The sequence below is a fragment of the Globicephala melas genome, chromosome 3 (genome assembly GCF_963455315.2).
Source record: "Globicephala melas chromosome 3, mGloMel1.2, whole genome shotgun sequence".
Taxonomy (NCBI): Eukaryota; Metazoa; Chordata; class Mammalia; order Artiodactyla; family Delphinidae; genus Globicephala; species Globicephala melas.
The window spans coordinates 137,729,680-137,754,304 of record NC_083316.1 but is presented as its reverse complement, the minus strand read 5'-3'; the positions used below and the strand labels follow the sequence as shown (position 1 = coordinate 137,754,304).

Below are 24,625 nucleotides of genomic sequence, written 5' to 3'. Positions count from 1 at the left end.
TTTAAAAATATTAGAAATAATAAGAGAAATTAAGATCTGAGAGGGAAGTCACAAAACTCTGTTGTAGCTCTTATACTAACCCAGCCTGAGGCTGTATTTCCACATGATTTCAAAAAACAACGTGAGCAGTAAGAAACAAAACAGAAACAGAACCATAAAAAAGAAAATAGGTCAGCAGGTTTCCATTTCTGTGTTTTTGATGTTTTGTTTTGTCTTCACTACAGAAAAAATAGCTGAGTGCCTGAATTGTTCATTTTGCTGCCAGTTTTGTTGATAAGATGTTCCATAGCTTTTTGAATCTTAGAAATCAGCTTACTGGAGACTTTGTCTACTGTCTATAAACAGTGTACTGTCTACTATCCAAACAGCAATCAGTAGCTGCCCACCGAACATTCTTACTTATTCCATCCATACTGTATGGCTGTGCTGGCATGTGGCCGATTAGCTAGAAGCTACAATTCCCTGCATCTAGATGGGACCATATGACTAGTTCTTACCAATGGAATATGAGCTGTGGTGATGTGTTTTAATTCTGGACTAAGTTGATTAACAAAATTGGGCATGTCTTCTCCATACTCTTGTTCATTCTCCATCTTATTGCTGGATGCATCTCAAGCTCCTAGAGATGGTGGAGCCATAAGATTGAAGGAGTCCCTGAATTACTCAACTGAGAAAGGCTACTCACTGACCAGGAGTATCTGCACAGGAGTTATGTGAGCAAGCGATACACTTACATGTGTAAGTTACTAAAATGTGGCAGTGTATTTGTTATAGTAACTAGAATTATCATGTGACCATTAACAGTAGCATTGAGATCTTGATGGTGCCCTGGCTATTCACAATTAGATTTTTTCCTGCCAAATTTGATTGCATACTCCAAAGAAGTCTTAACAAATGCAATTCTAGAGTTAACATTCTTTTTAATCATCTGTCTATTCCTGTAAAAAAATACATATTCAGTGCTTTTGATGATAAAGTGCTATCAGTGCAGAAGTAAATAATTTAGGCAGTGCATCTGTTTCCAAGGGAAAACAAATATTGCCCAATTATTTACAATTACAGTAATTGCTATAAGGGAAACAAAAAACAGGAGCTATAAACAGGTAAACTCGATGTCCTACTCTAGTCGGGAGGGGAGGGGTGATCAGGTAAAGATTCTGAGAAAATGATATTTAAGCTGTTTAGAAGTGGGCCAGTTAAAGAGGGGTAATAGAGAAGGGAGACAAGAGAGAACAGAATGTGAGAAGGCCTTGAAACATGAAAAGGCTTGGTGCTTTGCAATTTTGTGGCCATGCCAAGATATTTTGTGTATCTAAGTAGTATGGTATCCCCTTGTCATAAGCATTATGTTAGCACTCAGTCAGAAAGCAGCTAGTATGTATGAATCTGTTGTTATGCACACAGCCGAATCCTTGGTAGAATAGGGGAGGTAAACATCTATAATGAAGGGTCCTGACACTCAAAGTGATACAGTCTGGCATGGAGTCAGTATGAATACTCACATAACAAAGAATAACACAGATATCACATAATCAGATTAGACTTCCTGTTTATTGCTAGCATACACAAACAGAGCTAAGGTGACTACTCTCCTGGATTTATGTACAGAATCTGGGACAAAAAACATTAAGTTTCTTCCATTGGGGTAACTAAGCGGAAATGCTGTGACCTTTGATTACCCATTGGTTGATGACCATGTAAAAGAGGCCACCACGCAGAGAGAAGCAGAGCGGAGAGTTGGGGGATCAGGAGTGTAAGCAAGATGAGGGTCCTGCGTCAACGCCTGGATCCAGCTGTACCTAATGCCATCTCATCCTTAATTCTCTCCTTCCTTCTCCTCCTTATCCATGTTCCTCTTCCTTTTCTTCATCCTCTTCTTCTTTTGATTTTTTTTTTTTCGGGTGAACTTTATTTATACCTTTTCTTCTTTAATCAGGTTTGAGTGTGTCAACTGAAAGCATACCCAGAAAAATAATGCCAGGTTCCACAGAGACCTATAAATCAGAAGAAGGAGCTTAGTAGTTGCAATTAGGCATAGAAAGTAAAGTTAGTTGCCACCTAAAGTCAAATTTAAGTATAAAATCATGCCATTCAAGGGGATGTTCCTCATATATGAAGTCATTTTAGTGACTATATCCCAGAAAAAGTTTTAGGATTAATATGACATACTTTATAAAAGTTGCTGAAGCATAGCAGTGCATCAAAGAAAAGCTTTGACTTATTAATAGTTACCTAAAACTGTATGTATCTTTCAATTAAAAACTCAGTAAAATATAAGAGCTGAGTCATTTGTTCCATAAAATATAAATGAATTACAGTCAAAAGCTTTCATTCTTTCCCACTTTTTTTAATGACCTACATACTGTAAACCAAAAATATATTCCTCCTGGAACCTAAGTCAAATGGACAGTAGTTTGACCAATTTATGTGGCATTTTACAGCTAACTTTTAATTACGACTCAAGGAGCGGTCCTGAAAGGTTGACGTCTAATGTATGGAGCCTTAGGCCATACCATAATAGGTTCCTACAGGAAAAGCCACATTTTGCTCAAAGAAGGAATCATAGTGAATAACATTTCACAAAAATTCAAACATAAGAATGCAAAATTGAAACGCTAATACCTCAAATGTGGGTGATGCCAAGCATTTTTCATAGTATAATCACGGTAACAGGGGAACAAGTTTTCCTGGCTAAATGAGGCTCCTTTTCCTATTGCCTGTGAAGTACTGACTTTCAGAGTTTTCAGTACACTTTACGCTAAACCTCTTTGGGATATAATTCCCATCAAAATCACTCATTCAGAAATTAGATATATTGTGTATCAAAGGTATTACTACAAGAGATTATAGGCTGCTCTACTCAGAAAATTTAGCCCCGTTGATGAATTTCACTGGAACTACCTCAGCAGCCATGGGATGAAAAACACACTATAAAAGGCTTTATCTTTAGGGAATCTGCCTCACCTCCACATTTCAGCCTTGCCAACAACTTTTTTCTGGACTTATTCCCAAACTTTGGCCTCAGATCTAGATTTTTTTTTTTTGCCTGTCTTCTCGGACTTTATCTGTAGAATAAACTTTTCTAAGTCAAGACACCCTCATGTGGTAGGCCTTTTTATATATCTTAGTCCACACTGGATACCCTTCCCCATTCTTGTCTCATAGAACCCTAACTTGAGCCCATATTTTTCAAAGAGGAAAGCTTGAACAATTCTAGATTACTCCTAGAGACAGAAAACAAACCAAAACTGACCTAGGTGAAAAAAATAGGTGACTTGCATAACTTAAGAATACAAGGGCAAAGTAGAGTGATTTTTTTCAGGAAGGTCCAGAATCAGGATCTCAAGTGATGTCACCAGAACTCGTTTTCTCTCTGTGTTGTGATTTTCCTTCATTTCGGACCCATTCAGTCAGTCTCTTCCCCTGTGGAAAACACCAACACTTTCAGACTTATATGTGGTCCTCTGAGTAGTTAGTCCCAGCATAAGAGAAAGTTTCACTTTCCTAAGTTCCAGAAAATCCAAGGATTCCTGGCTGGCTTTGGTCATTTTTCCATTCTGTTGTGGCCAGAAGAGAGAACATGCTGATTGGCCAAGACTGGATAATATACTCATAATTGGAGCCCAAAGACTGATAATAAGAAATGGGTGAATCCAAAAATTAAGGTCAGTGTGCTGTTATCAAAGGAAGGAAGGGTAGATGTTGATCAGGCAAACAGATCAAAACAAATGTCCTTTATAGACCCACTGCCATAACAGAAGGCACACCTAACTTCTCCTGTGATCAAGGCGTCATTTCTTTCTAGTACTTACTATATTTGATCCCAACTAGAAATTGCAGTGATTGCAAAGATTACAAATTGCAATGATTTGTAGGGCTCAGTCTTTTTCTTACTGCAGTCTCTATGGACCTGTGATGATTAATCCACATCTAAATGTATCTCTAAAGGAGTTATGGTGATTGTATAGTCAATCCCAAGAGAAGCATGTCTAGTTTAAACAGCCCAAATAATCACAGTGCCATTTCCCCAAATTCAAGGAGCCTATCCCTCAGCAGTGAACTGAAGCCAAACTCCTCCTGGGAGACTAAATGCAGAAAAGGAATTGATTTTGTTCGGTTTCTCACTAACATTAATTACCATTCTTTGATGTGCCTCAGATGCTCCTTGACAGTGAGATGATCTGCTTGTGGCAAAAAGCCATTCATTTCCATCTGTAATGAAGCTTGTCTTTGTCCTGGTTAAATACAGACTGGTTATGAGGGTCACATTATTTGAAAATGTGTTACCTGCCTTCAAGAGACAGATATTGATATGAAGTGATCTTTCTTTTTTCCTCAGAAGACAATTTGATAAATTTCAGGCATATATTTAGAGCACTTGTTGGCTTCTAATGGAATGAACTGGGGACACAAATTATGGCTTGGACTTCTATTACAGGATGTTAAGGGAACTAGTAGGTACATAATATATGAGTTTCATAAGATTAGCAAGCTGTGTCTTATCCATAATTGTACTTATGATAATAGTGCCTGGCATATAACAGGCACTCACAAAATATTGGTGGGGCTTCCCTGGTGGCACAGTGGTTGAGAGTCCTCCTGCCGATGCAGGGGACACGGGTTTGTGCCCCGGTCCGGGAAGATCCCACATGCCGCGGAGCGGCTGGGCCCGTGAGCCATGGCCGCTGAGCCTGCGCGTCTGGAGCCTGTGCTCCGCAACGGGAGAGGCCACAACAGTGAGAGGCCCACGTATCGCAAAAAAAAAACCAAACAAACAAACAGAAAAAATATTGGTGAACAAATAGATTACAGGATAAAATAAAATTCTGAAGCAGTCCAATTCTAAGTCATATTTAATCTGGTGAAAAATTAATTGAAAATCCTCTTTGAAATTCAGTACAACATGGGAAAAATAAACAGGTCACATAGCTAGAAGATCAATAAGTTGAACCCAGGTACGTTTGATTCCAGAGTCTACTCTTTTTTGTCTTTCATTCACTTTGTCAGCACAGCAGATTTTATGCCTGAGGGGCATGGACTCCAGGAATAAACTCTTGGGTTAAATTCCAGGATTCCACCACTCACTACCATGTGACTTTTGGAGGAGCTGCTTAAACTCTCTGTGTTTCAGTTTCAGCAACTGGAAACTGGGACTATTATGTGACAACTTAAAAACATATTTTTTAGGTGATTAAAAGAGTTCCTGACCGTAGAAGAGTCTACACATTTTCTTGTTAAATAAGTTCCAAAAACAAGTGCAATTTTTAGTCAAAACAAAAAAATTCAACGAAAGCAACCAGTGTTTTAAACAAAGGTCATTTTTATCAGAAGTTACCCCATATTTATTTTATTAGATCATACTCTAAATCAATGTCAAAGCCAAGAATATAGAGAAGACTTCATGATACCTGTAGCCTTATTTATAAACATGCTGGAAATGTCAGAGGGCTTTAGTATACATGGATACACCTGGTCATGAATTCCGTCCATTCTGATGATAGCTTATTTCAATTACTTTATAGAGTTCCTTGGGGTGGTTCTCTACCTTCTTTGCACACTCTTAATTCCAATATAGATCTCTACCACACTTCTTTGATACTGATGGTTTCCTGAGTAGAGCAAAATTTGAGTGCAGTCATATTATTTCCACAAATATTTGTTGGTTTTGCAAAGCATTTTAAAATTGAAACCGGGTATTCCTATATATAGGGTTCAGTTATCACCAGAAATTTCTCATTGGTCACTCTTCTCTGCTTCTTCCAGCCTTTCTTCGGCTCCTCTTATCCTCAAGATGCCACTCAGATTTTCCAACTTCTCTGTTTTAGCCACTTGCCTGCTCCCATAGTTTCTATGCCGAATAATTTAGATCTTTGTCCCTTACTTGACTTTGGACCTTTCTTTGCATTTTTGAAGATTGATTAATGTACTCACATAAGACAAGGGCAATGTGCTTTGAATTCTACACTTTATATCTGCAGAGGGTTTGACAGTTCATTCTTTCTTTAGTTTCAAGCAACCCAGGCTGGTTCTGCTTAATTAAATGAATGGAATTTACTGGAAGGATATGAACTAGTTCCATTTAAAAAAAAATTACAAAATCAAGTCTCCAATAGGACAGGATCTGGGAAGTCGGGACTAATGGAGAGTCTCAGCTATCTTCTGTTTTCTATCTCTCCTCCAGGCTCACATTCCATGGAGAGGATATTATTTGTCCTAGTTTACAAGAAGTATTCATTTATCTCCTGAGAGAAGTACACAGTCTTTGACAGTTCCACCTAGATTGTATCTAATGAGGAAAGTGTGGTTCCCCAGATAAAATCAGAGCTTTCTTATTAGAAGGTGGAGAAATGGAAGCTGGGCAAAAGAGCTGATATGTGCTACACTCTGAGTTTAGTTACTTAACATAAACCATTAACAGTTTTAGGTCACATTATGTTGAATATATTAAAATATGACATTTACTATAATAAAAAATGTATATAGGTTGAACAGATTCAAAATAACTTTTGATTTTTATGGCTCAGGTTTTCTATAAGCCAAACTGAATTTTCTGGAATAAGTACAGGAAAAAAACAAAGATTGCTAAGGAAAAAAAAATTCAATATAGCAGATTTACTCTAGATACTTAAAAGCATTAGGAAATTTTAAAAACAGCCATTTTCATTATGTCACATTATTCCTGAGATTCAAATAATAAAAGACCTAAATATTTGAGGATTATCATCTGTAAAAAGGAAAGAACAATCCCAATTTTTTCTCCTAGTTTTCTAGTGGAATTGTTATGAGAATATCATCCATTTTAAATGATTTCAACTACTTTCCATGGACTGAAAAAACAAAAAACCAAAAATACAACGTAGTATATATATTTTCCCAAAGGCATAAATTAGAGGAGGCTTCATCTAAACATCTGCTGTCTGGTTTATTTCCTGCCTTGACCTAACAAGTAGGTATGAGATTGTTAACTGATTTGGAATGTATATAGTTACCATCTACCATTCCCAAATGACTGCAGTATCAATGCTTAGCTGCCATTTCATTGTACCTTAATGTTTCCACTGGTATGTGCTAATCTAAGAGATACAAAGATAAAATACCTGTTTTTCCCCAAGGAGTTTATAATTTAACAAAAATATACAGTAAACAAAAATGGCAATATAACATAAATATTCTAATGGGTTGTATAGGTTAAAAGAAAAAAATGTTTATGTATACTTTTTTTTTTAATGGGTACTTAGGGGGAAGAGAACAAAGTTGTATGAGGCAGAGCTGAGGATAATTTTCAAGACATTAGACTGGGGATTGGTTAGCATGAGATCAATATAAAATTTTTGCCTATAAAATTAAGCTCAAAGTGATTATTTACACTAAATAATTAAGATAACTCATTGCTCAAAATCTTTGAGTATTTAATCAGAGCTTCACTGTATATAGGACTTTCTGAAGGAGCAAATAATAAACTGCTTAGTAGGACTAATGATAAGTAATGTGTCTAATTTTAGGCTTAGCGTTTTAGAAAATAAAAATACAAGACATCCAGTTAAATCTGAATTTCAAATATATGATGAATAATTGATTTAGTATAACCATGTGCCATGTAATACTTGGGACATATTTATACTAAAAAATATTCCTAGTTATATTTGAAATGCAAATTTAAGTAGGTATTTTCTAGTGTATCTAGCAATCGTAGCCAGGCTGAAAAAAAAAAAGAATAGCTTTGAGATGTGAAAATGAAGCAAAGACTGAGAGGAAATGGTAACCAATGTGTATATCTTGGTGGGGGTTGGGGAAGTATTACGTAGCCAAAAGATGTTTTTCATCAAAGCAGTATTATTATCTGAAGACTTTATGATTTTTTAGTTACTTAAGTACAATGGGATATTTTATGCCACGCTTTATATAAATACCCTCTGTCTCTGAGAAACTTCAGGAAAAGTGACTTTCTGTCTATAGGTTTGAAAAAACATCCCAACTACGGCTTGGCATTAATCAAAATCCAAACTAACATAAATACCAAATTCTTCTATGACTCTATTGATTGTTTAGTCTTGGAAAGATTGCATTGTTTTATGTGGACTAAAATTCTGGTTGCATTAATTGTAAAACAGTTATGACCTTAGGAATCATATTATAATTCTCATAGAGCTTGAAATTGGTAATCAAAATCCTAAAAGTTTTTTTTTTTTGATATATTTTGGAAAGTTCATAGACTTGTCATCCTGGTCAGAACAGATTTACTCTTGTACATGATTCCTTAATTTAAACAAGCTTTATACTGATGTCTTCAGTAATGAAATGAATGCAAGGAACTAACAGAAACTCTTCTGTGGTACTTTAATCTATATAGTGTCATTCCTTTAGATAGAAATCATAACCTAAGAAACTCCCTCTGATATCCTGAAAATTAATCTGTGCATGGACTATATGAGCAAAGAGGACTGCAGAAAAATAACCATTACATTTGTTTCACCGAATTCTTAACTGAGAAGCTCTTAAAAATCAGGAAAAACTGAAAACATTGTTTTTGTATAAGATTTCTTCTTAAGGGGCGGGAGCCTACATTTATACATTCTGTTTGGGTAAAGCAGTTCACTTCTACTCGCTTATGTTTAGCCCTTAACAATACTATGGAAGAATGTAAAGGTCATTTTTTATGCCTTGAAAACTGCTGCATAAGATGAAAATATGAAACCATAGAGCATATGAAACATATTTTCATAGAAAATATGAAAAAAAACTTTCCTAGAAAAATATGAGTATGTAGAATAAGATCTCCTTGCTATCATTTTTATGTATTTCTAAATATCTAAATAGTTCCTTATATACTATTTTAAATCAATACAATAATCACTATAAATGACATACCTCCAAATTCACTTCAGAAAACCTTTAGCAAAACAATTATATTACAGTCACCATTGAAAACAGTAATTATTTTCTTTTTCTTCCATAATTCTTTTAAAGAGAGTATGAGAGAAAGCCAAAGGAAATAAAATCATAAAACAACTTATTGTAGAGCCATGGCATTTTTGAACTAAAAAGAAACTCATGAATAATCCTTCCAGTTCTTCATTCAAAAACATATACTGAGTCCTGTCATAGCTTGAGCTGCTACAGAAAAATAACATAGACTGAGTAACTTTAACAGCAGGCATTTATTGCTCACAGTTCTGGAGGCTGGGGAATCCAAGATCAAGGTGCTGGCAGATTTGATTCTTGGTGAGGGCTCTCTTTCTGTCTTACGAATGGCTGCCATCTTGCTCTGTGCTCACATGACTTCTCAGTGAGCATGTAGAGAGAGACAACAAGATGTCTGGTCTCTTCCTACGAGAGCGCTAGTCCTATTATGAGGATCTCTCCTTATAACCTCATCTAAAACTAATTATCGCCCAAAGGACCTACCTCCACATACTATCACATTGTGGGATAGGGCTTCAGTATATAAATTTGGGGGGCACTTAGACATTCAGTCCATAATAGGTGCCCACATAAGCAAGGAATTACTCTGTATACTAGATATACAGTACTAAACAAATCAGATAAAAAATTCAGTCCTCTACATACTGTATGATTTCAATTACATGACATTTGGGGAAAGACAAAATTGTAACAGTGATAAAACAATCCCAGTGGTTGCCAGGGCTTTGGAGACAGAGGATTGAATTGGTGAAGCACAGGGAATTTTTTTAGAGTGTTGAGACTGTTCCATATGATACCGTGATAGTGGATACATGACATTATGCATTTGCCAAAACCCATAGAAATTTGCAGTACAAGGAGTAAATCTTAATGCGTATAAGTTAAAACAAAATCATTTAAGACATTGAGATTTCTCGAATAGAATGTGGAATGTGACCAAATAATCCAACTGTATTACGTATTTTATGAAACAATCTCACTGTAGGAATTGGAGGGGAGAACAACTACTGACCCAACTAAATTTAGAAATGACTGAAGTCTGTAAGAATAAAGGCAAAAGAAACTTTACATAAGTACTGTTCTCTAGTTGATGAAATAGTTTCCCATGGGAGTATGAGTTAACAATTGTGATACGGTATACCTGTATACCAGAACTGAACAATTAAATAAATGGATGCCAGAGATTGAGGGGCAGGTTTCTCACTGCTGTAATGGAAGTTTACAGATTAGCATTGGGAAGAGGCAAGAATAATCTATGTGGTAACATATTAGAGAATGCTCCAGTAAGAAGCAGCAAGCTTTACACCCAGATTGTGTTTCTAATACCACTATGCAATAAAAGGAACCACTGTTTCTTAAAGAAGTTGTTGATTCTAAGACTGAGATGGAAGAAATACAGATACAGAATAAGCCTGAAACATCTTGTATTGCCAGAAAGCAAAGAAATGCTTTTTCTAAAAAATTGGTAGTATGTTCAAGGGAACTCAACTAAAAGAGCTACCAATGACAAAAGCTGAGCTAAATAAATAAATAAAGTATTGGATTATAACCCAAAGCATAAAATAAATATCAATGGATCTATGTAGGTATAAATAAGTAATTGAGTAAATAAATAAATGGAGGGGATAGGTGTAGTTAAATCTCCTGAGTAGAAGAATTCCAAATAATTTTTGTAGATACTCCACTCTGAAGGAGGTGGAACATAACTCCTTACTCTGTAAATGTGGGCCCTGCATAATGACTTCTTTCCAAAGTGTACAGTATGGAAAGGAAGAAAAAAAGTAACTTTGCAGTGGAGAAACCTAACAAATGCTACTTCGACCAGCTGATCAAGGTCAACATCAACAGTGATACGTCATATTAGTAGTATCTACCCATCATATGATATGATGAGAATAGCTTTTTACCTGTGATCCTCCTTTCCAAATCCATAACCCTAGTCCAATCAAGAGAAAAATATCAGAAATCTCAACTGAGGGCTATGCAACCAAATACTTTACCAGTATTCCTCAAAAATGTTAAGATTATCAGAGACAAAGAAAGTTTGAGAAACTGTCATAGCCAAGAGGAGCCGAAGGAGACATGAGGGCTAAATGTAATGTGATATTCTGGGTGAGATCTGGAACAGAAAAAGATTATTAGGTAAAAACTAAGACAATTAGAATAAAGTGTGGATTTTAGTTAATAATATGTATTAATATTGATTCATTAATTGTAACAGATGTGCCATATTAATGTTTAATGTTAATAGTAGGAAAATTGGGTGAGGGGTATATGGATGTCTTCTGTACTTACTATCTTTAAAATTTTTCTGTAAACCTTAACTGTTCTAAAAAACAGAATTTATTTTTTTTTTAATTTCTGCGCTTGTGAAGGTTATATATTTGTGGAAAGAGATAGAAACATAAATAAAAAATAAAATATATGATATGAGAGTTGGTGATAAATCCTGTAAAGAAAAATAGTGTGACAAGGAATGGAAAATATTGGCCAGAGTGGCAGTGAAGGATTTGCCTCATTGCTTATCCACAGATCTCTGTGGGGATAGAGCCAGGGGTTGAGCGATGACCTGGATATAACAGGCTTCTAGTAGTGAATGATGTAAATAAGATAAGAGGAATGATAAGTCCTGGGAAATCTCAAGGTAAATATTATTAGTGACACTCTAGAAGGGGAAGGAGAAGTAAAAGTCTTTACCAGGAAAATACAGAATCGTCTGGGCACTCCTTCATTCCAGTCGACAATGTGGAACCAAGGGAAGAGGTGATTTGGAGCGTGTAGAGTGTTGAGACTCTTATTTTAAATGGAGAAGATCAGTGCAATTTGCTCCTTTTATAGATGAGAAATCTGAGACTGAAGAACTCAAAATAATCATCTCTTGCTCCCATACCACGATAGTAACAAATTTTGGACCGGCACCCAAGTTTCTAGATTTCTAAACCAAAACACTTTCTTGTACCCCAAATGCTTCCCCTTGTTGATGATGGTGAAATACACCAGAGGCATTTGCCCTTTGAGAATATTCAGATAAAGGAAATAAATATAAATACTTATAATAAATAAATATAAAATAAATACATTTGTTACGGCATAAATGATCAATAAGATCATACTTTGATTTATGTATTTTACTTGGGTTTCTGTTTTGAATATTAATTATTGAGAAAATTTTTGGTCTGAAGTGGTAAATACAGCCCTGACTTCAACTTATGAGTCTCAACTTGTGGAGTTAGCCAATTTAATTTTTGCTTCCTAGAATTTAACTTTTGCTTCCTAGACAGCTCAGATTCCATTTAGATTGGCTTATTGGTATTTAAAATTAGCTTCTCCATATATGTTAGGTTCTGCCATCCTTATGTAATAGCCACTTGAATATAAATAAACTCAAAAGTAAATAGAAGTTAGCTGATTCAAATGAAAATCATTTAATTGGGATATAGTCAAGATTTAAAAAACATATTGAGAACCTATTTTATGGTTGAGATTGAGTTGTATTCACACATGGCACCACTTTGATCCTTAGCACAAATACTTTACCCATAGTAAACATTGAATTAGTATCTGTTGTAGGAATGAATTGATTTTCTATGACATGTCCTTGTTCTGAAGCCTATTATGTGATAAATAAACCAATCCATTTTGTCAGTTCTAGAGTTCTTTTAGCAAGGTGAGTTCCCAAGGGAAAAGTAGAGATGAGTGTGTATATATAACATTTCTGTAAGTGTGTTTTATTTTAAATTAGAAAAAGAGAAGGAAATAAAAAAACTTTGGTACGAAAGAAGTCAAAATGAATAGAAGGAAACTGAATGAGGAAGCTTGAAGAATAGAATTATTTGTTTAGATAAGAATAAAGCAGAAGAAAAATATCTGCACCAGCTTTCCTGGTTTTGAAAATGCCGTGTAGTGAAATTTACTTAATATTTTATCATGGGCTAAATCTACAATCTTAGATTTATTATTCTGAACATCATTTTCAATTGAATGGAGTATTAGGTGTAATAGGTATAAAGAAAAAATTATAGAATAGTTTAAAATGCAAGTGAAGATGCCAGGAAAGTTATGCTTTGTGAATTGTGTGTATGTGTGCTTTCTTATTCATGCTGTATTCACTACTTACCTTGTGTCTGAATTTCCTCTAAAAATAGACTGCCAAAAATCAACTTTCTGTCAGATTTGCAGTCTAGTTTTATGTGACTCAAGTTTTATTGAATATTCATGACAACTTAATAATTAACAAGATATATTTAGAAATCTGTTTTCCTTTTATTTAGATACTCCTTACACACTTATTCCTGTAATCCATGAAGAAGAAAACTAAGTTTTTATTACACAGTCATGAGGCATGATTAATAACATAGTTGACAATATCAGCATTCAGAAGGTTTCAAATATCTTGAAGAAAAATATTGAACATCTCTTCCCCCAACCCCCCTACCCACAAACAAATGTTAAACAAAAACACATATATAATATTAGATGGGGGAAATCTGGCTTGACAGAAATCCATAGTAATAAAGCACAGGCTTTTAGATGATGATAACCTCAGTAAATATTGACAGTGTGAAATGATTCTGAAAACTCCTAATACAACCTTGGGATGAATAGAATAAACAGAGCAAAAAAGAGGAATATCCCATTGTGCTTCATGCTAATGGACACAGTGTCTAATTTTTTATAAGAGCTCTTTAAAAAGGATGTTGATCAACCAAACTGCGAAGAAAACTGGAGACGTTCTAGTAAAGAATGTCTTTTATTTAGAGGATATTTAGAGGCTAAAACCGTTCTTCAAATCATGGCTGTGTGTTAAGAGCAATTAAATTTTATTAACTACTAAAGCAAATGATGGGATACAACAAGAAATTTGGCTTCAACTTAAGAACTTTATGTCATTTTGTTAGTCTTCGGATGGTATAGTTTGCAATACAAATTAATGAGATCCATCACTTAAAGAAGACTCACTGTTAAAAATATTTTCAAGAGTATCTTACTCTGAACAACCCTATATCAACTCGAGCCTTCATGGCTTTTTATACGACTCCTCGCAACAATTGCCTTTATGCCCATGCTCTGAGGAATATATTCCTGAGTGTCCTCATTTATTTTCAAGAGTAATACATGCAGTCTATTCATTCCTAATGTTTTCTCTTGTTTTGGTGGATCAAGTGACCAACTGAATATGGGGCTAATTAAAAAAGCACAATGTATGGACCCCAGGACTAGATTATCAAACCAATGGTAGCATTAAATATACTTAGTATGGAAGGCAGATTTTAAATTTTAATTAGAAGCAGAGGCTATGGTACCTCTGTTTTCTGACAATTGTCTAAGCTACAATTAAAATAAAAAGTCATTTTACACACGCCTCTTAATAAAAATGTTTGCTGGTCAACACTACCTCCAATTGCTGTATCCCGCTGTTATGAAAATTGAATGTTGTTGTACATGCAGTTTGTCCCGAAGTTTATAATTGTCACCATTTCATCACGGCTGATTATAAACTGCTTGTTGTGCCTAACAGCAGAGTGCAAGGATGACACTAATTAGAGCATTACTTTTAGGGTAGAAACAAGGAAAGAAATCATTGTAATGTAAGGCACAACACACATTTGGTAGCAGAGGGTCATTTCACATTCCTAACAGATGCTGTTTTTTTCTGAATTTCTTAATGCAAGTGAACAGTCCTTTGAAAGTTGTTGCTAGGTTGGGAAAGAAAAGAGGCCTTAAAATAAATCTCTGTGTTATTCAGTAAACCTAAATTCAGCTATGGAAATATAGAAGACTCATCTACATGCTTTACATAACAAAACAACTGCAGCATCAATATGTATGTATATGTATAAAGAGATAGATAGGTAGATAGATAGATATAGAGTCACAAACCTTTCATATATTGAATAAGCAGACCACAAGAAATAATAATAATAAAATAAGTTAAAACCAAGGCAATAGAGAGACGTGGAAGTGAGGCTTAAAAACATATTTGCAGAGATTATGTTGGGAAAAGCAGTTCTAAAGATAGAAATCTGGAAATTACTTCCTTTGGGAAAAGTACTTAGCACCTTTTGCAAAATATAATAATTCTCTAACTTTTTAATCAAAAGAATTTTCTCTTCTAGCTGACAAAGAATTGTGAGGACTACTATTTCCAGTTCCTAACCAAGGCACAGTGAATTTAATGATTGTCATTCCAATGTAGTGTGATTTTTTTTCTCCTCTGAGAAAAACTGAAATTCTAGGTGTCAACACATCATCAAGTCTGCCTTGCAGGAAACTAGGTGCTGGCCTGAGCTATGCAATAAATAAACAGCTGCCATATTCAATTGATTCTTAAGAGAACCAAAAGAAGACTTTACAAATAAAGATGGCCATGCATGTAAGTGACATCATGAACATAGGGCTATTCACATGAAAAATGGGACCAAAAGCATAAAGGAAAGAACTTTTCCTCTTACTGGTTTAGAAAAAGGACTGAAATTTCTATCTTTGCATGATACCCAGAAATTTATCCTCAGTCGGTCATTAGCTTCTGTAATAATATAAGAATGAAATAAGGGCTTTCCTGGTGGCACAGTGGTTGAGAGTCCGCCTGCCGATGCAGGGCACACGGGTTCGTGCCCCGGTCCGGGAAGATCCCACATGCCGCGGAGTGGCTGGGCCCGTGAGCCATGGCCGCTGAGCCTGCGCGTCCGGAGCCTGTGCTCTGCGACGGGAGAGGCCACAACAGTGAGAGGCCCGCGTACCACGAAAAAAAAAAAAAAGAATGAAATAATTTTGTAGACAGAAAAATACAGCCCAAATATTTTGTGCCTTCTGCAATGAAGAGGTGGATTCAATTTCCCCATGTCGAGTTGGGACTGGTCTTGTGATTTGCTTTAACCAACAGACTATGGCAAAGTGGTATTATGGATCCAGTAGTCTAGACTTCAGTTGGTCTAGCATTCAGTTTCATCCTTTTTGGTTGTTGCCGTGAGGCACCATATAAAGAAGTTGGTCTAGAATACTGGAGGGTGAAAGGCATGAGGAAGGGACTTGGGTTTCCTTGGTCATCAGCCAGATCAATGCCAGACAAGTCATTGATGCCATCTTGGGTCTTCTAGTCCAGCCAGCTCTTGAGCAGTATGTAGTCACGTGTGTGAGCACAGACAAAATCAGCAGAGAAGCCATCACGCTAAGGAACGAAATACAAAATAATAAAATGTTGTTTTAAGCCATAAGTTTATTACACAGCAATAGATAATTGAAATATAAATGGTTTATAAGATTAAGTTAGAGGTCATTTCAGAATTCTTTGAAAGTGGCTTATCAGATAATTATAACAATATCAGTGATAACAATTTCTCTTTTTTAATAGATATACATTTGATGAACAAAGTTAGATGTGTTGTTTTCTGAGCACACCCAGTATGTACTAGTTTGTTGATGCCAGAAAACTGATAATAATAGCAACTGCATTTTTCATTTATTTGCTTTTATTGTATAGATTAGCACAGTAAAATTGACCTTTATTTTGGTGAGCAGTTCTATACATTTTAACACATGAACAGAAAAAATCAGGCATTCACCACAAAAATCAGGATACAGAACAGTTCTATTACCCCCCAAATGTCCTTTCTGCTATCCTTTTATACTTAAAACCCCATTCTTTCCCCCTAGAAATCACTGATTTATTTTCAGTTACTATAATTTTGTGTTTTCAGGAATGTCATTTAAATGGACTCATACTCTGTATAAGCTTTTGAGGCAGATTTCTTCCATATTCTGCATGATATTCATCTTTAAGCTCCATCCGAGTTTCTGTGTGTAACAGTCATTCCTTTTTATTCCATTGTATGCATGTACCACAATTTCTTTATCCTTGTACTTGATTAATAACATTTGTGTTATTCCAGTTTTTGATGCTTATGAAAGAGTAGCTATAAGCCTTTGTGTACAGGATGTTCAGTTAACATTAGTTTTTATTTCTCTATGATACATACCCAGGAATGAATTGCTAGGTCATACAGTAAGTGTATTTTTAACTTAATAAGAAACTTCCAAACCATTTTCCAAAATATTTGTGCCATTATCCATTCCCACCAGCAATGTGAGAGAATTCTCAGTGCTTTGCATCCTTGCCAGGATTTGCTATAGTCAATATTATTTCATTTTAGCTATTATAGTCAGTATATAGTGGAATCTAATCATGGTTTTAATTTGTATTACCCTATGGCCAATGATGTTTAACATCATTCATGTGCTCATTTGCCTAGGTATACTTTCTTTGGTGATTCAAAAACTTTGAGGAATTTCTTCTTGGGTTTTTTGGGGGTTTTTTTCTTCCTTACATTAGTACTATAGTAAAGTTGCAATGGAGAACACTGTTAGAAGAGTGTGATAACCAGCTTCAAAGATTTCTCCAAAGCCCCCCACCATCTGCTAGTCACACTTTTGGGTGGTTACCTCATAGTGGTTTGTATGACCAATAGCTATAGTTTGCTGACCCCTCATCTTTTTGATTGTTTCCATCTGCACTTGAACAGAAGTTTATTCTGCTTTTGCTGGAGTGTCCTATAAATGTCAATTAAGTCTAATTAATCCATAGTGTTGTTACACTCTTCTATATCCCTGCTGATCTTATGTCTACCAGTTCCCTATAATACTGAGAGGAAAGTGTTGAAGTTTTCTCCTATAATTTTTATTCGAGATGTTTCCTGTTTTGTAAGGTAGGATTGTATTGCTATAAACTTCCCTCTTAGAACTGCTTTTGCTGCATCCCATAGATTTTGGGTCATCGTGCCTCCATTGTCATTTGTTTCTAGATATTTTTTTATTTACTCTTTGATTTCTTCAGTGATCACTTCGTTATTAAGTAGTGTATTGTTTAGCCTCCATGTGTTTGTATTTTTTACAGATTTTTTCCTGTAATTGATATCTAGCCTCATAGCATTGTGGTCGGAAAAGATACTTGATACAATTTCAATTTTCTTAAATTTACCAAGGCTTGATTTGTGACCCAAGATATGATCTATCCTGGAGAATGTTCCATGAACACTTGAGAAAAATGTGTATTCTGTTGTTTTGGGATGGAATGTCCTATAAATATCAGTTAAGTCCATCTTGTTTAATGTATCATTTAAAGCTTGTGTCTCCTTATTTATTTTCATTTTGGATGATCTGTCCATTGGTGAAAGTGGGGTGTTAAAGTCCCCTACTATGAATGTGTCACTGTTGATTTCCCCTTTTATGGCTGTTAGTATTTGCCTTATGTATTGAGGTGCTCCTATGTTGGGTGCATAAATATTTACAATTGTTATATCTTCTTCTTGGATCGATCCCTTGATCATTATGTAGTGTCCTTCTTTGTCTCTTGTAATAGTCTTTATTTTAAAGTCTATTTTGTCTGATATGAAAATTGCTACTCCAGCTTTCTTTTGGTTTCCATTTGCATGAAATATCTTTTTCCATCCCCTCACTTTCAGTCTGTATGTGTCTCTAGGTCTGAAGTGGGTCTCTTGTAGACAGCAAATATATGGGTCTTGTTTTTGTATCCATTCAGCCAATCTGTGTCTTTTGGTGGGAGCATTTAGTCCATTTACATTTAAGGTAATTATCAATATGTATGTTGCTATTCCCATTTTCTTAATTGTTTTGGGTTCGTTATTGTAGGTCTTTTCCTTCTCTTGTGTTTCTTGCCTAGAGAAGTTCCTTTAGCAGTTGTTGTAAAGCTGGTTTGGTGGTGCTGAACTCTCTCAGCTTTTGCTTGTCTGTAAATGGTTTAATTTCTCCTTCAAATCTGAATGAGATCCTTGCTGGGTAGAGTAATCTTGGTTGTAGGTTTTTCTCCTTCATCACTTTAAATATGTCCTGCCAGTCCCTTCTGGCTTGCAGAGTTTCTGCTGAAAGATCAGCTGTTAACCTTATGGGGATTTCCTTGTGTGTTATTTGTTGTTTTTCCCTTGCTGCTTTTAATATGTTTTCTTTGTATTTAATTTTTGACAGTTTGATTAATATGTGTCTTGGCATATTTCTCCTTGGATTTATCCTATATGGGACTCTCTGTGCTTCCTGGACTTGATTAACTGTTTCCTCTCCCATATTAGGGAAGTTTTCAACTGTAATCTCTTCAAATATTTTCTCAGTCCCTTTCTTTTTCTCTTCTTCTTCTGGAACCCCTATAATTCGAATGTTGGTGCGTTTGATGTTGTCCCAGATGTCTCTGAGACTGTCCTCAGTTCTTTTCATTCTTTTTTCTTTATTCTGCTCTGCAGTAGTTATTTCCACTATTTTATCTTCCAGGTCACTTATCCGTTCTTCTGCCTCAATTATTCTGCTGTTGATCCCATCTAGAGTATTTTTAATTTCATTTATTGTGTTGTTCACCATTGTTTGTTTCATCTTTAGTTCTTCTAGGTCCTTGTTAAATGTTTCATGCATTTTCTCCATTCTGTTTCCAAGATTTTGGGTCATCTTTACTATCATTATTCTGAATTCTTTTTCAGGTAGACTGCCTATTTCCTCTTCATTTGTTAGGTCTGGTGGGTTTTTATCTTGCTCCTTCATCTGCTGTATGTTTTTCTGTCTTCTCATTTTGCTTATCTTACTGTGTTTGGGGTCTCCTTTTTGCAGGCTGCAGGTTCGTAGTTCCCGTTGTTTTTGGTGTCTGTCCCCAGTGGCTAAGGTTGGTTCAGTGGGTTGTGTAGGCTTCCTGGTGGAGGGAACTAGTGCCTGTGTTCTGGTGGATGAGGCTAGATCTTGTCTTTCTGGTGCTCAGGTCCACGTCTGGCGGTGTGTTTTGGAGTGTCTGTGGACTTATTATGATTTTAGGCAGCCTCTCTGCTAATGGGTGGGGTTGTGTTCCTATCTTGCTAGTTGTTTGGCATAGGATGTCCAGCACTATAGCTTGCTGGTCGTTGAGTGAAGCTGGGTGCTGGTGTTGAGATGGAGATCTCTGGGAGATTTTCACCATTTGATATTATGTGGAGCTGGGAGGTCTCTTGTGGACCAGTGTCCTGAAATTGGCTCTCCCTCCTCAGAGGCACAGCACTGACTCCTGGCTGCTACACCAAGAGCCTTTCATCCACACGGCTCAGAATAAAAGGGAGGAAAAAGTAGAAAGAAAGAATTAGTTGAAGTAGAAAGAGAGAAAGAAAGAAAGAAAGGAAAGAGGGAAGGAGGGAGGGAGGAAGGAAGGAAGGAGGGAAGGAAGGTAAAAAGAAAGGAGATAAAGTAAAATAAAATAAAGTAAGATAAAATATAATAAAGTTATTAAAATAAAAAATAATTAAGAGAAAAAAATTTAAAAAACAAACAAAAAAAAAACGTACAGATAGAACCCTAGGACAAATGGTGGAAGCAAAGCTATACAGACAGAATCTCACACAGAAGCATATACATACACACTCACAAAAAGAGGAAAAGGGGAAAAAAATCATAAATCTTGCTCTCAAAGTCCGCCTCAATTTGGGATGATTCGTTGTCTAAGGAGGGAAGGAAGGAAGGAAAGAAAGAAAGAAAGAAGATAAAGTAAAATAAAGTTATTAAAATAAAAAATAATTATTAAGAAAATTTTTTTTTAAAAAAATGGTCAGATAGAACCGTAGGACAAATGGTGGAAGCAAAGCTATACCGACAGAATCTCACACAGAGGCATACACATACACACTCAAAAAGAGGAAAAGGGGAAAAAATAATAAATCTTGATCTCAAAGTCCACTTCCTTAATTTGGGATGATTCGTTGTCTATTCATGTATTCCACAGCTGCAGGGTACATCAAGTTGATTGTGGAGCTTTAATCCTCTGCTCCTGAGGCTGCTGGGAGAGATTTCCCTTTCTCTTCTTTGTTCTCACAGTTCTCAGGGGCTCAGCTTTGGATTTGGTGCCACCTCTGCGTGTAGGTCGCCGGAGGATGTCTGTTCTTCGCTCAGACAGGATGGGGTTAAAGGAGCCACTGATGCGGGGGCTCTGGCTCACTCAGGCCGTGGGGAGGGAGGGGCACGGAGTGCGGGGTGAGCCTGCGGAGGCAGAGGCTGGCATGACGTTGCACCAGCCTGAGGTGCACCGTGTGTTCTCCCGGAGGAGTTGACCCTGGATCCCGGGAACCTGGCAGTGGCGAGCTGCACAGGCTCCCCGGAAGGGAGGTGTGGACAGTGACTTGTGCTCACACACAGGCTTCTTGGTGGCAGCAGCAGCAGCCTTAGCGTCTCATGCCCGTCTCTGGGGTCCGCGCTTTTAGCCGCGGCTCGCGGCCGTCTCTGGAGCTCCTTTAAGCAGCGTTGTTAATCCCCTCTCCTCGCGTACCAGGAAACAGAGGTAAGAAAAAGCCTCTTGCCTCTTTGGCAGGTCCAGACTTTTCCCTGCACTCCCTCCTGGCTAGCCGTGGCGCACTAACCCCCTGCAGGTTGTGTTCACACCACCAACCCCAGTCCTCTCCCGGCGCTCCGACCGAAGCCCGAACCTCAACTCTCAGACCCTCCCGCCCCGGCGGGTGAGCAGACAAGCCTCTCGGGCTGGTGAGAGCTGGTCGGCCCTGATCCTCTGTGCGGGAATCTCTCCGCTTTGCCCTCCGCACCCCTGTGGCTGTGCCCTCCTCCGCAGCTCCGAAGCTTCCCCCTCCGCCACCCGAAGTCTCCGCCCACGAAGGAGCTTCCTAGTGTGTGGAAACCTTTCCTCCTTCACAGCTCCCTCCCACTGGTGCAGGTCCCGTCCCTATTCTTTTGTCTCTGTTTAATCTTTTTTCTTTTGCCCTACCCAGGTACGTGGGGAGTTTCTTGCCTTTTGGGAGGTCTGAGGTCTTCTGCCAGTGTTCAGTAGGTGTTCTGTAGGAGTTGTTCCACGTGTAGATGTATTTCTGGTGTATCTATGGGGAGGAAGGTGATCTCCGCATCTTACTCTTCGGCGATCTTCCCGGAAGCCTGGCTCTCCTATAATTTTGTGTTTGTATATTTCTTCTTTTAGTCAAACTTTGCTCCGTATATTTTAAAATTCTGCTGTTAGCTGCAATTACATTTAAGGATTTTTTTTTTTTTTGGTCTTCTTGGTTAATTAACCCTCTTCCCTCTTATCATTGGGTAATGTCCCTCTTTGTCCCTGGTATTTTTCTTTGCTCTGACAATTACAGTTTGATATCTATAGAGTCACTCCAACTTCCTTTTGATTAGTATTTATACGATATATCTTTTTTCATTCTTTTACCTTTAACTCATTTACATAATTATATTTGAAATGAGTTTCTTGTGAACATAATACTTGAATATTTTAAAATCCATCTCTGTCTTTTAATTGGTATGAATTAACATTTTGTAGTTTAATGAAATTATTGATCCACTGCACTACATGTTATTGTGAACTAAATTGTGTTCTCCTCAAAATTCAGATTTTGAAGCCTTAGTTCCCAATGTGGCTGTATTTGGAGACAGGACCTATAATAGAAGAAGGTAATAAAGGTTAAGTGAGGTCATAAGGGTAAGACTTTAATCCACTAGGGCTAGTGTCTTTATAAGAAGAGGAAGGGACCCCAGATCTCTTTCTCCCTCTACATGTGAGCACAAAGGAAAGGCCATGTGAGGACACAGCAAGAATGCAGATGTCTACAAGCCAGGAAGAGAGCTCTCAATAGAAGCTGAATTTGCCAGCACTTTGATCATGAACTTCTAGTCCACAAACTGTTAGAAAATAAATGTCTGTTGTTTAAGCCACTCAGTTTGTGGTATTTTGTTATGGCAGCCTAGGGAGACTAAGGTCTACCATTTTATTACTTGTTTCCTCCTGTTTGCTTGTTTTTTAAAAAAAAATCCCTGTTTCTTGTTGTTCATCGTCCCTTTGGGTTATTTAAACATCTTTTAGTACTTTATTTTGATGTGTCTGTTGTTTTTTTGACTGAAACTCTTTCTGTATCTTTTTAAGATAGGGATTACAGTATACATATTTTATAGCCTGTCTGTGGTGTCAGTGTTTTACAACTTGAAGTTGAATGTAAAAATCACCATATAGGTCTTTTTACACCTCTTTATTTCATGGTTTTCTTATGTGTGAATGTCTATGTACATTAAAAACCCCAACCATTATTCTGACACTGAATGGTGTGCTGCCAGTCAATTCTCATACTAACCACCAGGAATTAACATCAGACTCCACTGGTTTAAAGACATGATCTCCAATAAGATTGCTTCTACTTCAGAGACCACTACATTTCAGGATTCCCCAGGCCACTGACACTTCTAACGAGCTGTGAATTCAAGGGTTCCCATGACCTCCTCAGGTTAAATAATTCACTAAAATGACTCACAAAATTCAGGAAAGTGCTATACTTAAAATTACAGTGATATTATAAAGGGCACAGATTAGAACCAGACAAATGAAGAGAAACATAGGGTTAGGTTTGAAAGAGACCCAGGCACAGAGCTTCTATACCCTCTCCCCAGGAAATCAAGGCAAGTTATGCAGTGTGTTCACCAACCAGGAAGCTCCATCAAACTTTGATGTTCAGAGTTTTTATTGATGTTTTATCACATAGGTATAATAGATTGAACCACTGGCCATGTGATTGAACTCAGTCTCCAATATCTTTGCCCTTCCCAGAGGTCAAACTGGCTCAAAGGCTCAATCCTCTAACCACATGGTTGGTCTTTCAGACGTTGCCAGTATAATTCTCAAACTGTCTAGGGGCTTGTCATCTCATTTTCAGAAGCAATGAAAATGTAATCCAAAGGGTAATCCAAAGGGGCTCATGAATGGCAAAGACACTCCTATTACACAGGAAATTCTAAGGGTTTTAGGAGTCTAGTGCCAGGAACCTGGGACAAAGACTAGGCAAATTCTTATACAATAATCTTATATTTTTTGTTTCAACCATCACATATACTGTACAAATCTCAAAAGGAAAAGAATAAGCTAATATATTTACTCAAATATTTACCATTTTTGTTGCTTTTCTTCATTCCTCTCGTTCCAAGTTTGTTTTGTTTTGTTTTTCCTGGTATTACTATCTTTATATCTTAAGACTTTCCTTTAATTATGCTTTACAGCAGTTTCATTGGAAATAAATTATCTTAATTTTCCTTCATCTGATATGTCTTATTTTGCCACTGTTTGTAAATATTTTTACAATTGTAAAATTGCTGTTTCACTATATATAACATGTCCTTTCTCTAGCTGTCTTCAAGAATTGTTCTTTATCTTTGGTTATATGCAGTTTGATTATAAAGTCACAGGAATAGGTTTCTTTGAGTTTATTCTGTTTTGAATGTCTGTGCTTCTTTGCATCTTTGAGTTTATACTGTTTTGAATGTCTGTGCTTCTTTGGATCTGTAAGTTTGTATCTTTCTCCACTGAAGGAGAATTTTCAGCAGTAATTTTTTAAACTATTATTTCCAGTGCTACACTCTTTCTCCTATCCCTCTGGAACTTTAATGACACATATTTTAGATCTCTTGTTATTGTCCAATAAGTCCTTATTTTTCTTTTAATTTTTCTGTTCCCCAGATAATAATTGAATGATGTTGAATAATTTCTGTTGCTCTGTATTAAAATCCACTATAATCTCCATCCTGCAACTGAGTCATCCAGTGAATTTTATGTACTGAGATTTTTATTTCTAAGATTTACTTTTTGTTTTTTTCTTTATATCTTCAAATTTGTTTTGCTCTGATTTTCTACTTTTTAAATTTTGTTTCAATCATGTTCACAGTTCTAGCAAGTTCACAGCTTGCTAGACTATTTTTTCCA

The 24,625-nt window shown here is 36.6% G+C and overlaps 1 long non-coding RNA gene across 2 annotated transcripts; it reads right to left on the bottom strand.

Annotated features, from left to right (window-relative positions):
* Positions 1-1,534: 1,534 nt before the first annotated feature.
* Positions 1,535-9,270, bottom strand: LOC132597025 (uncharacterized). Of its 2 annotated transcripts, none has more exons than XR_009563312.1 (3): positions 9,170-9,270; positions 3,254-3,423; positions 1,535-1,994 (listed from the first exon to the last, which is right to left on the bottom strand). It is a non-coding gene; the product is annotated as an uncharacterized lncRNA (long non-coding RNA). The 2 variants fall into 2 exon arrangements; XR_009563313.1 differs by lacking the exon at positions 9,170-9,270 and adding an exon at positions 4,139-4,233.
* Between the last annotated feature and the right edge of the window lie 15,355 nt (positions 9,271-24,625).